We start from the raw sequence: 17,599 nt of genomic DNA on the forward strand, positions 1-17,599 counted from the left end.
TGGACATGTTGGCTTTATATTTTCATTTTCTTCCAAGTCGTTTTTTGCTTGGTTGTGGGCCACAATTGATCCCAACATGTACCACAAATGTTTACGTGATTGCACGGCGCAACAACACAGACTTTGGGTTACATAGGCACACATTGCATGGATTCATTTAAACCAATGATTTATCAGATGACTGACTTGAATGAGAAGCATTCGATGAAGTGACGATGTGGAAGATTTCATATCAGAAGACATTCCAGTTAAATTGCTTTCATCCACCCCTTCAAAGAAGTCCTGCTTTGAAAGCGGTCAGCTAAGGAAACAGTGCATGTCAGAAATCCCTTGTATAATCTATTTCACCTCCTTCAAAAAGATCCATTGCGTCCATGATTTTTTTTGAGCGATCCTGAGAACAAAAATATTAAGCTAACATATTATTTTTAACGATTAACTTAAAATTATTCAACTTACAGGTAATTTCTTCTTCTGTGTCTGATTTCCATTACCACCATTTTGAAAGAGTGAAGCAAACTCGCGACTTTTTTCATATTCTGCATATTACATTTAAATACAACACGGCATTCTTTAACAATTTTTGTTTAATGAAATTAACTTCCTAATAAAAACGCTGTTGATAAATTATGCAGTAGCTATATTTGCTCAATTAAGACAATATTTTTACGGTACATTTACAGTTACAGTTACGGGAATATGTCGTTTGTGACACGGCGGAGATATGTCGTTTCAAAACGTCATATCTCCCCGCGGAGATATGTCGTTTGTAACACGGCGGAGATACAGTATGTCAAGAAACTCTTTACACACTGAAAATAAATTAAATTTTTTGACTTTGGATTAGAAAAATAATGGCCTTTGGTTCAAATTTATCAAATTTTTTAATTCATAACCATTCAGGATTAATTATAAAGTAGTTAGTGAAAAAAAAATAACAAAACTATAAATAGGTAACTTACAAAACAACAAAAACAATGATTACTCATTTTTGACACTGTCAAGAAACTCTTTACACATTTCGTTTTCGAGCTCTGTTTTGATCTCGTTCTTAGAAAAAACGGGACTTTACCGTAATCTATGCTTTGGCGTTGCTCAGTGATGCTCTATTTTTGCATTGACTTTGATTTGGTTGCGAAATTTGACCGTTGCACATCTACAGACTAACTTTCTGAAATTTTTAAAATGCCTTGCAAAAGACTATGCTTTGACGTTGTCCAGTTGATTTACTATAATCACCAGTTGGGCAAATCTGTTGCAGACATGGTAGACATGTTTTCAGTATCAAGGAAAACAATTAACAATGTCCTAAGTCGCGCGAAGAACGAAGGAGACTGGAAACCAAATCTGGAGGTGGCCGTAAAAGGAAGATAGACAAACGGCAGACCGCATAATCATGAGGAAAATTAATCAGAATCCGCAAATATCGGTCAGGACTCTGGCCAAGGAACTTGACGAAGAACTTGACTTGGTTGTTTCACACGAAACAGTACGCCAGGTTATTCTACGCCATAAATACTCTCCAGAGTGGCACGAAAAAAACCGCTGCTTTCGTCGGTCAATGTGGAAAAAGCGCTTCACTTTCGCTGTTAACATGATCAGTAAGCCGGCAGAGTATTGGGATGACGTCATATTTTGCGACGAAACAAAAAATGATGCTATATTACAATGATGGTCCACCCAGAGTATGGCGCAAGCCGTTAACAGCTTTAGATAACCGAAACATCATTCCGACTGTAAAGTTTGGAAAACTTTCGGTTATGATTTGGGGTGCATCTCTAGCCGAGGAGTGGGAAATATTGAATTTATTGAGAACACAATGGATGCCAAACAGTACCTCCAAATTTTAAAAACAAATTTAAAAAGCAGTGCGGAGAAATTTGGTCTCATTACGGACAATAGGGCCAAATTTAAGTTTATCAAGACAATGATCCCAAACATAAAGAGTCCAATTGAGAGCTTGGCTGCTTTACAACTGTGGAAAAGTTATTGATACACCACCCCAGAGTCCCGATCTTAACCCCATTGAAAATTTGTGGGCCTATTTGAAGAAGAAAGTGGGAAAAAGACAGCCCAAAAAACCGCAATCAGCTCAAAGAATTCATATTGAAGAGTGGCAAAAGATTCCCTTTGATATGACCTACAAAAATTGATAAATTCGATGAAAAACGGCTCCAGCATGTAGTCAATGCTAAGGGTGGACAGACCAAATATTAAAATAAGTTAAATATATTAAATAATTACGAAGAATGTATGTCGTTTCGAAACGTCATATCTCCGAGCGGAGATATGACGCTTTCAAACGACATATCGTAAACTTAACTTAAACGTGAATCACTGTGAATGAAAATGTGCTAACATCACGGCAAATAACGCTGAAACAGTTCCTCGAACATGAGACAATTGCTTAAAAACCTGATTAGTCATTGTTTTACAGATGTCCAACTTAATTAAGAAATTTGTCAAGGCATATTTTGCACCATTGATTAGATTGTACGTTGCCTTTGCTCGTTCGACTATCCATCCGCACAACAAGAAGGGAATTCCAGTACAATTTCCTGCAGAAAAAACGAGCCTGACATATCTTAAAAATTGGTAAACAGCTTGGACCGATTCTCTGATGTCTCATTCTCATGAATATAAAAAACGTGCCTCCCTTCAGAGCGTTACAAACGACGACTCAAAATTGTACTACCTTTGTAAGGAGACACATTTTCAAACCAAAACTTGTATTCCTACAGCGATTCCAAGGCTCTGCTCTCCTACAAATTCTTGATACCAGCATCAGCGACTGCTACTGCGACGGCAGTGAAATATGTAGTTTCACCCAAGTACAACCAGTTTTGGCGTTCATTTACGAACACAAGGCCAAAGTTCAAACAAAAAAAAGTTCTCGTGCCATTTGAGCTTTTGCTTGATGCCTTCTGCGGTATCTTATCACGAGTGTGTGTGTGTGTGTGCTTGGAACTTGTGAGCACTCGCTAAACTATCAATCAGTGCTCCGTACATATCTCAAACTTCTTATAATTGCGCAGAAGAATGCAGTGCGGAATTTAATCGACATGGAAAATGAGCGGCGGAGAATGATATCGATTGTGGGCCAGCTGTTTATCCGTAGAAAGCTGCAGCAATAACTGTAGATCTAAGTCGCTTTCAGCTCAAGCGTTAAGTGGAAATCTCTACAGACATTTGCTCCAGCAACTGATTGACATATCATATTGATCGGTAAGGACCTGGGGTTGCGTGGAACCAATCGTTTATAGAGATTCAATTCCCCCTAAAAGAAGTCAGTGAACTGTTTTTCAATGTGACTAGAACTGCCAAGGGCATTTGTTTTTGAAAAGAATACATTCCTCCAAATTGTACATACAGTGCCCACCCGATTAAGGAATATCTCTTAGTTCCTCTAGTGTGTTCAATATTGTAAAATTATTTCATCAAAAGCTGTGTATAAACACGAAAAGAGGCTATGAATTCGGGCCAATTGGCAAAAGTCTCTTTTAAATTCAAAAAAAAATTACCCAGCCTTCTCGTCTTCCCACATTGAACTTCGACCCCGCTGACCGTCAGACCCTGGTGAAACTTGGCCCCAGCTGCACCTACTCCGTGCCACAGCTGACGGACTACAGCGATACACGACCGACTTTGCAGCAGTCCAAGTCCTTCAGTTGACATCCGCAGAGCAACCCCAAACACACACACACACACACAGAAGCACGTATACACGAGCGACGTAGATGAAGTAAAACGGATACAATGCCCTGCGGCAGCCGCTGAGGCGGCAGCGCCAGCGCCAGCTTTCTTCCCTTGCTTAATCGAAAAACAGGATTTCATCCCCGTCAAGAGCAGACTTAGTTTAATTTCATTATAACTGGAGAAATTGCAGTAGGACTGCTCTGGCAAGAAACAGGCGTATTAAATTCACAATTTCCCAGATGGGAATAGAAAGAGCGAGAGGGAAGTGGAAGGGGATGTCGAGAGCGAGAGTGGACGAGGTGAACTATTTATTGAAATGAAATTTACTAGGCGACTAGTTAGTTAGGTGCCGCCGCCCTTAACCCGGGGGAGCGGGAATACTAGGTGGAGCATGTGTGTGCGCGTGGCCAGCGAAAACGTTGTCGTCATCGCCCCCCCATAGTCATAGTCGGATTCGCAGTCGCATTTCGAGTCAGATTGATAAAGGCAAATACATATGTACATACTAATCCGGGATGTGGCCGCAAACGTTATCGCGGCGCCCTCTGAAATAATAATTAAAAAAAAACAACAAATGGAAATAATAGAAAAACTTATATTGGCATTCCAATCGAAAAAAAATCCAGAATATATATTTTTGGAACCCGGACTGTAGGATTACAGTAATTCAGTGCAGCTCTGCAACACCTGCTCTCTTGCATTCTCCCTTTAGCTCTCGCTCTCTCTCACTCTCGCTGTGTGTGTGCGCTCTCTCTTGTGCTATACTTTTGACCCTCCAACCACTTGTTTCGATTTTCGCAAGAAATGGACCACACCACACTGACAAGAGCAGACACAACAAAAACGAAAAGAATGAACAAAAAAAAACAAAAGGTAAACTTAGAAGCTAAGTAGAGAGAGAGAGAGAGAGGGAGAGAGATGGGCGGACGGAACGGAGTTGCAATATGCAACGCTTAAAATTCCAAAATACTAAAATTGCAAGTCGAAAACTGCACTTGCGTGTAGATGTGCTCTCATTCGTGCTGAAAGAGAATACACAAAAGGGACCGACGACAGGCAGGCGGCGAGAAAAAGACGGGCAGACAGACGGATAGCCGGAGGAAGACCTTTTATTTACTTTCTGCTAGGGAAGAGAGGAGAGGCCGACCCGACCTGAAATCTGAGCATTTTGAACATCTGTTCAGAAAATTTTGGTTGTTGATTTCACCAGCCAAAAAATTATTGAATACATGTTTTGGGCTGCATCTGGTACAGACACACAAACAGAAATACTACATGCACAGTATGTATACTGCATATATAAGCACACACAATGCAAAGTGTGAAACAAGACTCTTTTTCACATACCTGCTTTACTTATTTCCAGGTAACGTCGACGACAACGGAATAACTAAGAGAAGCCAGCAGCAAGCGGCAGCACGAAGCGAGCAGCAGAGCACGCAGAATAAAGAAACAAGGAAACATTTGCACAGCACAACGAGCAACTGCAGCAGCAGCAGCAGCCAGGCCAGCAGGCAGGCAGGCAGGCAACGACAAGAAAAACCACTTCAACAAAAGAGGATAAACATATTGGAAGTGCTCGCACACATACCCATACCCATAACAGCTCAGCTCACAGCTACACACACACGCGAGTGAAAGAGAGACGAAGCATGTACGTGCCCGGTTGAGGGTGGAAAGTAAACCGACATCTTTTTACGAGCAGAGAGTTTTGCAATCAGAAGAAGACAGCAAAGCAGCCCCAGAGAGTTTCACGTTGATCGGCCAGCCCTTTGATAACGCACATTACGGAAAGAAAAAGAGCGAGAGAGAGAGAGAGCTGCTAGCAGTGAGATCGGAGACGGACAGGTTGCTGCCCAAAGCCGAAAATTAAAAACCAAAAACTCGAAACGCACACAACGCATTTGGAAATCAAGCCAGGCGTGAGCGTTTTGCGTGCGTAATCGAAGCTCCAAAAAACTGTGAGAAGACCGGACCCCCCGACTTCGATCCCCCTGAACTGCATTTGCCCAGCGTTGCCACATCGCCAGTACGCGTGGGCGTAAAACCAGTGCTGGATAGCACCAAGAAAGACACTAGGAACGGTACAAATCCAATTCATGAGCAACTAAACCGAAATTAAAGTGAAATTCAAACGAATTGAATCGTTATCCTCATCGCAAAACAGATTCCAAATGAAAACGATCGTGCTCAGTCCGACGATCTGCAGAACTTCACACAAGTTCATCTATGACCGAAGTCAGCCGCCCACTGGCCGCCAGCGCGGGGCGATTGGAGCAGCGCGGAAGCGCACTGCCATACACGCCAGCAGCCAGAGGAGCGAACACCACCACAGTGCAGCTAGTGGCCGCGGTGTGCCTTGGCAATCCCACAGTTGTTCCAGGTCCCCACCAGCACAGCGCAGACCAGTGCCAATAACCTGATGCTCTGCATTACTATCTGAAGCATCCGGAATACAGCAGATGCCGAGCGCAACCACGGTCCAGCATCACCAACATCAGCACCAGCAGCAGCTGTTGGCCCAGTCGCAGACACAGCTAAAGCAGCTGCAGTTGAAGCAGCCCACAATCCACCAGCACCAGCAGCACATCAGCTACCACCATCCGTACTACCAGCAGACACAGCCCCAGCAGCAGCTCCAGCCTGCAGCCACAGACACAGATGAGCACAGCAATCCGTACGTGCCGCTGAAAAGTCAGCAACCGCCACAGACCCATCTGCCCGTGCATGCGCTGAACCAGAACTCCAACTTCTCAGCGGCCAGCTCCAGTACAGGAGGAACAGCTTCCAGTCATGCGCCCACACAGCAGTCGAACGGCTCCAGTGTATCACCCACCATCATCCAAAGGGTCACGGCAGTGGGCGACCAAACAGCAGTAACATTGCGGCCGCTGCCAACGCGCTCCTGCGAGCCACGGCCGCCGCAATGCAACACCTCGTCCTCGTCATCGAGCTCTCCTCCTCTCCTCGTCGGCGTCGTCGAGCTCCTCGTCAGCCTCTTCTTCCAGCTCAACTAACTGCGCCAAGAAGCTGAAAACAGAGCCCGCCCTCTCGCAGTACAACCAGACGGAACGCCTCAACTTCGCCAACACGTACATCGTGTGGAGCGAGGAGCACTGGCGACGGTGGTCTTCCACACGAGCGGCGCTTTAACCTGGACGGACCCGACGGCTTCTCCTACTACTTTCACGACTTGCGGAACTACGAGCGCACCCTGTCGCAGCGGCCGCGCGGCAACTCTGTCTACATCTACCTGATGATCTGTGTGGGTGGGCCCTCCATCTGGAGGTGTCGTCAGCCAAACTGCGTCCTGAGTCATGCATCGAGCCGTTATGCGCGAGCGAACCGAATATCATCAGCAAACTAGGTCGTAGCACAGAGTTGTGCTGCAGGACCACAACTGGATTCGCATGCACTGCCCACGGCCCAGGACCTGCTCAATACAAGGGTCTCAAAACCCAGAAGTGGCCGTCCATTGCGCACGACCTCAACATTATGGAGAACATCTGGGGCTGGCTCATCCGAGAGTGTTCGACGCGGCGGAATTCTCGCGCAAGGACGACTTGATATTCCGCATCAAGGAGGCTGGTCCGACTGCCGCTCATCTGAATCACCAACCTGTACAGCACCCTGCCGGAGCGCAATCACGAACTGTATTACACACAAGCGACTACACGAATTGTTGACAAACCGACAGAAGAGCAACGTGGACGTGATGTGGATTGGTGGTATGTTGTCTCCCAGCTCAGGGCACTCCCTTCGGCTCAGCTCCGCCTGGAAGTGGGAGTGGAGTGCAGACGATTCGATTCTAGACTTCGTCCGTCTAAGGAACTTTCACGAACGTGATCCTGCTGCCGATGCCAACACGCTGCATCCATCCCGCTGGGTCAACCAGTGGGATGGGGCGCGAGCGGCGTTCCTCTGCCGGATACAAAAATCAATACAGAAGAAGGAATCTTTATACAATTCAACTTAACTTTTTGTGTATAGCTTTAAGATGTGTACAACAGAGCAGACCAGACCGTACCGGACGACATACGGGAGCGGACAGAGAGACGCCTGGTTTAAGAGTTATACAGTTTTTTTTAGTTATTTAAAACAAAAACAAAGAAAAAAAATGGAAAAACATGCAAGAAAAACAATCGCGCGAGAGGTTTGGGCACGCCATGTGTGTGTGGTGACACTGGCAGACACCCGAAAAGTGTTGCATATCGCTTTGTAATTAGTGTTTTTATTCCTCCTTCACCCGTATCCACCACATACACACACACACACTCCCGCACCCCCCGCATAATGTGTACCAATCCCATCCCCACACTCCCCTCCCCACCACTCCCAACGCCCCTATTAAATATACGTATTTAGATTATACATATACATAATAATTAGTTGCAAAACAAATTATTTGAACTTAACTCCTTTTGTTGATTGTTTTTAGTTATGCAAAGCGAGAAATTAGCAGTAGAGAAGAGACGAGAAGAGAAAAGACGCATGAAGAGCGCAGAGGAAACTTATGAAAAGCGAGAAGAGCAAGCAAGATGAAATGAATAAATAAAACTTGTAACTAAAGTATTATTGTAAGCATAGTTTTGTTGTAGCAAAATACGGAAAAGAACTCACGAAAATGTATACAGACAGACAAAAACACACACACACACTCACATAAATAAACACACGCAAGAATCCTATCATGTAAAATGTTACGAACAGAAATTATAAATAAACTAATTATCAATGTAATTAATACATATTAAACAAAAAAATAACAAAACGAAACAAAGCAAAGCAAAAGCAACTTAGTGTTAATTTAAGATCAAAAAATAACTAACTGAAGAGTATAGAAAACTAGAAATCATGCTGAATTCAACCCAAACGAAACCGAACCCAAACCCAAACCCAGCCCACATCCCCCCTTCCCTACCCCCACCGTCAGACAGAAAAAGAACCCATAAAACTCGAACAAAACTTCCTAGTGATGGGTGGCAAAAGCACTTCATTGCCACCGCTAAATTGCAGCTACTGCCGAGCTCCGTTCTTGTGTATCTGTGAGAGAAGCAAATGGATAGTACGCTCCCCATGAAAACCCATATTAGCAATACAATGAATGAACTGAACAAAATGAATCTATGAAAGTATCCTTGAAATAAACACACATATATATGTATGCATATATGTATATGAACCGTATAAAAACACTTATCTCTCAATTGTAATTTGGCAGATACGATATGTGAATGTGATTCCTCTCTTGTTTCGCTTTGTGCAATGCATGAACTACTCTGGAAAGAACTTTATACATCATGCATATACACATAAAAATACACAGAAAGATCAACAAAAGTGGAATTAATATGATTAAATAATAAAAACACGAGAAATGCAATTACCAATAAAAACTACCAGCAAAATACGTAACAAACTCAAGAATACCCCAAAATTAGCTTTTATCCTTGCGATAGATAGGGATTATCCGATAACCAGAATCCTGATGATCTGATTTGAAACTACCACTGATAGGATATTCGATAGAAAGGCAGTTTTGTAATTTTAAAAGGCTTTATTCAAAATTCGTGTGCGTTATAAAAAATTTGTTTCCTGTATACATGATACTTTCCAATGTGTAAATATCTCTTGTATATATAATATATACTAAAGGTGTATACATATTCTATTGGTCTATTGGCACGGCAAAAGTGTTTTGAGTTGTAAATATCGTTGCATTGAAATCTATTCTAGGCACTTTTGAGTCTGTTGCAATCAGTTGAATATTCGTATTGGGGCTACATTATGCTTTCATACTTTGTGCAGTCACATTGAAATACTGTTAAGTGTTCCGTTCGGAGTTTGTGTGACATTTTCATGGAATCCGGCTGCGTACACAGGTGGGACTGCAAAAGGGCAAGTCCTGCTTGACACAGAATCGGCCACCGATCAGCGACTTCGAGCATTGGACACTAGCGCAGACAAAGCACTGGCCATGCCAGTGGATGTCGCCCCAGGCCACACCCTGGTCCGCCGGACCGATGGGCAGCTGACACTGCAGACACAGCGGCATGTTCGACTTCTCATCGGGAATGTACTGCTGACCGGCTAGCGGCTCGTCGCACTGGTAGCAGCAGAAGTGCTTTATGTGGTACGTGGCGCCCTCGGCGGCCGTGTACTCCTTGGTGAAGATCAGCTCGTCGCAGGCCTTGCAGCGTGGATCTTCAGCTTGATGGCCAGGTCGCGACCACAGTACACCTGTCCCTGGTGGAAGAAGTAGACCAAGTCGGCCAGCAGCTCGCGGCAGGTGTGACACTTAAAGCAGCCGGGATGCCAGGCAATCTCCTTGCCGGCACGTTCCGCCTTGACGGCCACCTCTCCGCAGCCAATGGCTGACTGCAATCGCCGCAGTTGATGTGGGCACGGGCTCTAGGAAAGCATGAATAGTAGGATTAGATTGAATGGGGTGTGCCCTCTGAATAATCTCACCTCTCGCTGATGCTCGGTGCCCTGCAGTCGCAGCTGCTGGAACTGCTCCGGCATGCCCCCACAGTTGGGATACATGTTCATGTCTTCGATGCCTGGAATGGTGGTTTTCCCTGGCCGGGGGTAAGATCATCGCTGCCATAGCCTGGGTCGAGGCTTCGAATGGAAGCCGGAATCGCTGCTCTGCGTAGGGCTTAGCGTATGAAATGTCTCGACTGGCATTGGCCATGTCAAATGGAGCATATTCCTGTCTACTCCGACTTGCTGCAGCTGCCCCGTGGTTGTGGGCGACAATCCACGCAGCTGACTTAGACTCTCCACGGCAGCTGGCGAGCTGGCAATGATTACGGGCGGAGGAGGACGTCCGGCTCGCGCCTCTACAGCGCCTGTTTCAGGGCTCCGCTTGTATTATCTGGGCAAAGACTGGATCGCGCTCATAGTCCGATGTTGGCCGGCAGACGCAGTCGTAGACAATGTTCGAGGCGCCGCCGAACTTGACGCGTCGCATGGGCGTGTCCTGTCGCATTTGGGCACCGAATTTAGCCTGCACCGGATTCTTGAGCGGCAGCGGAGAGTTGAATGGAGTAGCTGCGAGGATTTGAGAGGCTTACCGTTGTCATGGTGGGGGACAGATGGTGTTGATCTCGGCCCTAAATTGTGGGTTGTTCACGTACTCCTTGCGAAACTCGGCGATGGGGCCCAGCTTGGATCCCTTGAGATGTTCAGTTCTTCTCCTAAAAGGAATTTCATTTGAAGAAGTTCATCAAAATCAAGTCCCAAGTGTATTCTTACCTGGAGCATGCCAGCACTTTGTCATAGATGACGCCATGGGTCACGAGACTTGGCAGCGCTGGCTTGCTGATTTCCAGCAGCTTCTCCTTGGTTGTGCGTGGAGGGGCACCGTTTTCCTCAAACTGAGTTATAGAGTCGGTCAAGGGTTCCGAGAAGGCCACAAGCAGCTTGCGCATTCGCCTAGCTGGACAAGGCATCGGTCACCTTCGGATTGACAGAAGCTCTGTCAGCGTGGCATCAGCTACGGGCGAAAGGCCCAGGTATTGCCAGACTTGTTGGCCGCTTCCGATTGGATTGGGGTGTCACATGCTCAACATAGCCATGGGTCAAGCGGTTGCCAACTCGCACAACAATTCCCTGGCCCACGCATTGCTCGCCGCAGATTCTGCAGATACTGCTGCAGCTGGCGCTTCTGTTTCGGACAGACCATCGCAAAGAGCTGCATCCAGATCGTGCGGAGGGACCTGGAACTCCAATTGCTGCTTCCGCCGGTGGCCGCATCGCTGCCAGCCACGGGTATCTGGGCAGGACCCAGTTTCTCCATGTAATCCGTCACCACATCGGGAGCCGCATTCGGGGAACCCACTCCAGTTGCACCGGCTGGCTGGGCAGGGCCTTGATTTTATATCTAAATGTATTTATTGTTACTCGCTTTGTTTGCGAGTAACGCTGGCTTCGCCCTTACCTGGCTAAGAATCTCGAACTGTGCCCACCCGGTGCGTCATCATCCGTGCACATGTGTTGATTCTTGCGACACTTGCAGTTGCGCAGACCTTTCGCCAGAAGTGAGATCTAGGCCCGGACATTTGTCTTTGCACTCGGTGCAGGGTGCTCCGGCCCCCGACTCATGCCTAGCTTCGAACGCTTCAAGAGTTCGCGACGGTTTTCCAACTTCGACAGCCATTCAGGTGCTGTTGGTGTTTCCACGCACGAGTTGGGGCTCTTAGAATCGGACATGTTTGGCAATCAGTGTAAAGGATTGACTGGCAGGTGACTCATATCCTGGAGTAGCTGGCACCCTTAAGATTTAGTTGAATTGGTTTTTGTTGTCTATAAATGTTGTCTATGTGACCGCGATTTCACTGAAAAACGAGGGGAACGTTGTGAGTTGCTGCGGAGACCGCAACTCTACATTTATACCCGATACTTAGTCAGTATGGTTCTCCTCCGGCAGACGCCGCTAATATTAAACGACACGACAAAGAGTGCGTGCGAGAGAGACAGAAAATCAGTCTGAGCGTGACGTCGGGCGCTGCGTAGCCACTGCAAAATTGATTTCTTGCTTTTGGCTATAAAAACAATCCGATCTGATCCAGATTCAGCAATCTGATAGATATGGTCATTATCTACGATTCTGCGTTTTTAGTTTTCTCGAATCTGCAATATGTGGATGCAACAGATTTTCGTCCTTTGTGGGGGCGGAAGGGGTGAGCGAAATTCTGAGATATACGTTTATAGTGAGATCTAACAGATGTGCGGATACCAAATTTGGTTACTCTAGCCTTAATAGTCTCTGAGATTTGTGGATGCCCCAGATTTTCGTCCTTTGCGGGGCGGTTGGGGTGTGGCGAAATTTGATACGAAACGGTCAAGGTCCGATATCACAGGAGTGTGGATACCAAATTTGGTTGCTCTGGCTCTTATAGTTCTGAGATCCTTGAACTCATATTTTGCAATTGGCAAAACCGACCATGAAACCTGTGTGTTAGAGAGAGACAGAGCGAGAAAGAATGAAATTGTTTTCTTGATTCTGGCTATAATAATTATACGATCTGGTTGAGATTTTAAACTCTAGAACATATAGTTATCCTCTACGATTCTGCGTTTTTGGTTTTATCGTATCTTTAAAAATGTGGATGCCACAGATTTTCGTTCTTTGTGGGGCGGAAGTGGCGGAGCGAAGTTTTGAAATATTTTTGTAGCAGTGACATAGCACAGAAGTCTGGATCCAAAACATCGTTGCTCTAGCTCTTATAGTCTTTATCACTAGGCGCTGAAGGGACGGACAGACGGACAGACGACGGACGGACGACGACGGACGACGGACAGACGGACAGACAGACAGACAGACAGGCTCAATCGACTCGGCTATTGATGCTGATCAAGAATATATATACTTTATGGGTCGGAAACGATTCCTTCTGGACGTTACACAATTTCATCAATCTATTAAAGTTAATTTTCAAAGGTATATAGAAATTCAATAAAAGCAAGTGTTTAAAATAAGCCAGTCAAGCAGAAAATTGAGTCATTAATGGTTACAATTATGTGGGCACGGCTGAGAGATCTTTTAGCTAGTAATATGCGACGGAATATCAAAAACGAGGAATTTGCATAATTGAACTTCAATTCGTCAGTATATTTACGGTATATGTTGACAATAGAGACGTATATATTTTGGTATATTTCTGAGGGTCGGACGGTATATTTTAGCGATAAATCCGTGGTCACACTGCCGCCAATTCAATTGCAGTTTTTTCGCAACAAATTTTAAATTTAATTAATTAACTAGAACGCTAATAAACAGTGGTAATAAACGTCATTGAATAAGTCTAACGTAAATGTGTGTACTGCAGCGAATTATAGTCAAAACTGCGCTGCCATTCTCTTGGCCAAAGCAGCTTAAATTGTTGATGCAAATTGCAGGAATACAAATACAGAAAAAAAAATAGGTGAAAAACTGCGTCCTACTGAAAAGTGAAAGTGCAGCAGGGAGATACTGCGGATTGGCAGTGCAATATCTAGACCAAACAAGGCGCTGAATACTGAAAAAGAAATAGCAACTTATTATGTACAGACTTATGTACAACAATTATTATTACAACAATATTATTATGTACAACAATTTGATTTGGCGTTGAAATTCTCACGGTGGTTGTTTTTGCCCCCAGAGCTTGCCTCTTGGTGTGTAAGTGATGAGAGTATACGTTACTGTGTGTGGTGTGCTTGTGGCTCTGTGTGTTGTGGTTGCAAGTCAATATGAATGCGTTCATAAAAAGTGATTCTGTGTGCTTTTTGCCCGAGGGTTGTTCGCCCGCCTCATCATGTGTCCCGCTAATTGATTGTTTCAGATAGCCAAGCTTCCCTGCATTGTTTTCACCCTCGCTGGTTCGCAGCCAAATTTCACCAAAGCTTCGGAACTTCGGGAACATGGACCGAGGAAAAGACGACGGTAATGGCGACTTCTCCCCGTTTACAATAGATAACGAAAAGCGAGTACAGTGGCAAGCCGCGCAAAGTACTGGAGCGGTGGCCCGGTGCCCACAACGGTGACAGTTCCGCCCACGACCATCATGGAGGCGATGGCAATAGAAAGTGTTCAGATAAAACGAGAAGGCCAATGAGTACATACGCGACTGCATGGCGAAAGAATCGCATGACCGAAAGTTTCCCATTGGCGAGAAGCTTTGATGGCGGTAAGTGCTCTTGAACTCCACCTCCCACTACCAGATTGATTGTCCAACTAACATGTGCATTGCGTCCGTCCCTCACAGAGATTGAAAAAGTCCAGACAACCGGGCGCATACCGTCGCGGAGCAGAAGTACGCGGACATCTACCGGAGAAGCCCTTCGCATATCACAGCGCGTCCTAGTGCCAATCAGAGAGCATCCAAAGTTCAATTTTGTTGGCAAACTCTGGGACCCAAGGGCAAACTCGCTGCGCCGCCTGCAGGAGGAGACGCTCTGCAAGATGACATGCTGGGCCGTAATTCTATCGGGATCGCGTCAAGGAGGAGGAACTGCGCAACTCTAAGGATCCCAAATATGCGCACCTCAACAGTGACCTGCACGTGGAGATATCAACGATAGCCCCGCCAGCAGAGGCATATGCACGGATCGCCTATGCCATGGCCGAGCTGAGAAGTATCTGATACCCGACAGCAACGACATCATACGCCAGGAGCAGCTGCGCGAGCTAATGACAGCACCAGCCTCAATGACAATGACAACGCAAGAGCGGCTACAAAAAGGCCCCCACATGCCCAGTGGCAACAATCTGATGAGCGGAGGTTCCGGAGGTCCACTAACACCCCTGGCGGTCCCAAAAACACACCGCACCATAATTACAGGTATTATTATATCATAAAAATAGATGTTCACTTTTAATCGTTTTGCACCTATTTTAGGGGCTCACAGCAGTCGTCGTTCAGCAAAAATGTGCTCGCCCCCAAGCAAAAGGTGATGTCCATACTGGAAAAGGCCAGAACGGCCATGGATGAGACATATGGGTGGGTCACAGTGCCTTTCTACCACAGATTTAGCGGATCGGTATTTAACCTGTGCATTTCTTACAGAAGAGGCTATGGCGATGGCATTGGCTATGATCCACATCAGTCGTACGACAGCTACTCATATGGCTCACACGGCCACGGGCCGCCCACTAGTATACTGGGCGGTGGTGGCAGACATCAATAGCGGGTGCGGGCGTGGTGGTGGTCACTACGATAAACAAGATTATGAGCCGAGTACGGTCGGCGGGACTACTATCAGCATTCACCAAGCTATACAGGTGAGCTGCCCTAAAAATTTCCACTGCGGAGAAAACGCTTTAATGGGGCTTCCATTTATAGCAGGCGGGGTGGCGGTGGCGGGGGAGGAGGCCGGAGGCCATGGCTCTGGGGCGGTGGCTCACAATCGAATGCAATTGGCAAGCACGGCCCAGTTCCAACCACAATCGCAGCCATGCTAACAGGTGAAACTTACTGGGCTATAGCAGTGCCGGCGGAGGTCGAGTGAGCGCGCAACAAAGTGCCACCAATCCAGCATCAGCAAACCACAATTTGAACGATGAAAGCCCAACCCAAGCAGCCATAACCACAGCAAGAACTTTACGCCAAGCCACGGAACTGAAGGCCAAAATGCGGAGAACAGCACTCCCAACTACTTTTACCACGCAGTGGTACTCCAAGGTGAGCAAAAACTCTATGAGTAGACATGATGTCGACTAGAGATCTATGCTTTCAGCCAAATCAGCAGCAACTTCATCAGTTCCAACCAAAATTCCCACCGCAGCTATCAACCCACAACATACATGAATAACCACAACCAAATAAAAACACCAACTGTTTGCAACAAAATCATGAACATCAACAACAATCATCATCAACAATCAACAACAACAACAATAATAATACAGCAACAACTTTCACCAGAGCAATAGCAACAACGATGTTTCGTTCTCAATATCCGCCTATATTCGTACACTCAACCAAATAGATTCCATGCCTGCCAAAAGATGCCAATACCACCACAACCCATGCAATCGCAATGCCTATACGAGAGCAATGCAAACCGTTGCAACAGCAGCAAAACTCACACATTACACAGCAAAAATAACAACAGAAACACCGCTACAAGCGCTAACAGTGCCAGATAATGCTATTAGTAAAGGTATTGAAAAGAAATTTTAAAGAACAGAACAACATCAACCAAGCAACCATTCAAAAGAGAACGAACTCCTTCATCCTTGCACACAATAAACCGAGTCAATGCAAATAGATGCGTCAATGTGATGCGATTTTTAGCTTCTTAGATTATTTGTAATGTTTAATTCGTAATGATATATCCTGTTAGAATATGCCTAAAGCTATGATCATTGGTAAATCCAATAATCTATTTGCATTGATCGACAACAAGAACATCTCTCTAAATACAATAATATTCTCTTACAGACCTGCTTATCCTTTCTTCGCTACATATTGTACATTTCCGTTCTTGCCAGTGCAGTTTTCTGATTTCAACAATACAACAACTATATCAACAACAACATCAACATCAACAACTACATCACAAATACTTTGTACACTTAAATGCATAAGAGATATAGGGATGACGAGGAGAAATATTACAAATGGAAACAACATAAAACTATACATCTAATATACATACAAATATAATATACATATAGATAATATATATAAAAATATATAAATATATATTTGTCCGATTTTTATCTATATTAACAAGACATCTTCAGATAATGGAAAGATTACTTAGAGCACAATCGATACGGGCAAGTTGAATCAATAATTAGGTTCGCGGCCCAGCTCAAAGCTGGGATATTATAACAGACAAAGCAAATTCAACTGACGAAGCAAGACAAAGCTATGTATAGGGATAGACCTGGGCTGAAGGGTCCGTCGGGTGGGTCGGGTCGGTCGAGACAAAATCTATGAGATTAAAAATAACTAAATAAAATTATATAATACATATATACAAATACATGAAATATTGAAATAATTACAGAGGCGCACATTTGAAATCATAATTTATTTATATATGCATATATATTTGACAAAAACTAACGATAAAGATAAAGAACGGATAAAGGTCAAGATTAAAGATAAAGAATATATATATAAACATACAAATTATAAATATTTACATAATAATTGAGATACCGCCTAACTCTTACGGTGAGGAAACACAAAGCAAACAACAACAAGAAACAAACGATAAAAATACCTAAACGAATTTATGTAATACACGACATTTCAACATAAATTAAATATATCGAATACTAAAAACGAATCACAAATAACTAACGGAACACATGAATACAACGTAAAATATGCGAATAGTAAGTTAATCAGAGATTGTGATACCAGGTCCATATAACGGACAATGCTGCAAATGATACTTT

General features: G+C 44.7%; 3 pseudogenes; 2 read left to right on the forward strand and 1 right to left on the reverse strand.

Moving 5' to 3' along the window:
• The first annotated feature begins 5,733 nt into the window (after positions 1-5,733).
• Positions 5,734-7,382, forward strand: LOC117195052 (annotated as a pseudogene).
• Positions 7,383-9,524: 2,142 nt separating this feature from the next.
• LOC117195077 lies at positions 9,525-11,575 on the reverse strand (annotated as a pseudogene).
• Positions 11,576-14,106: 2,531 nt separating this feature from the next.
• Positions 14,107-16,367, forward strand: LOC117195078 (annotated as a pseudogene).
• The last annotated feature ends 1,232 nt before the right edge of the window (positions 16,368-17,599 follow it).

The sequence above is a fragment of the Drosophila miranda genome (assembly GCF_003369915.1).
Source record: "Drosophila miranda strain MSH22 chromosome Y unlocalized genomic scaffold, D.miranda_PacBio2.1 Contig_Y5_pilon, whole genome shotgun sequence".
Lineage (NCBI taxonomy): Eukaryota > Metazoa > Arthropoda > Insecta > Diptera > Drosophilidae > Drosophila > Drosophila miranda.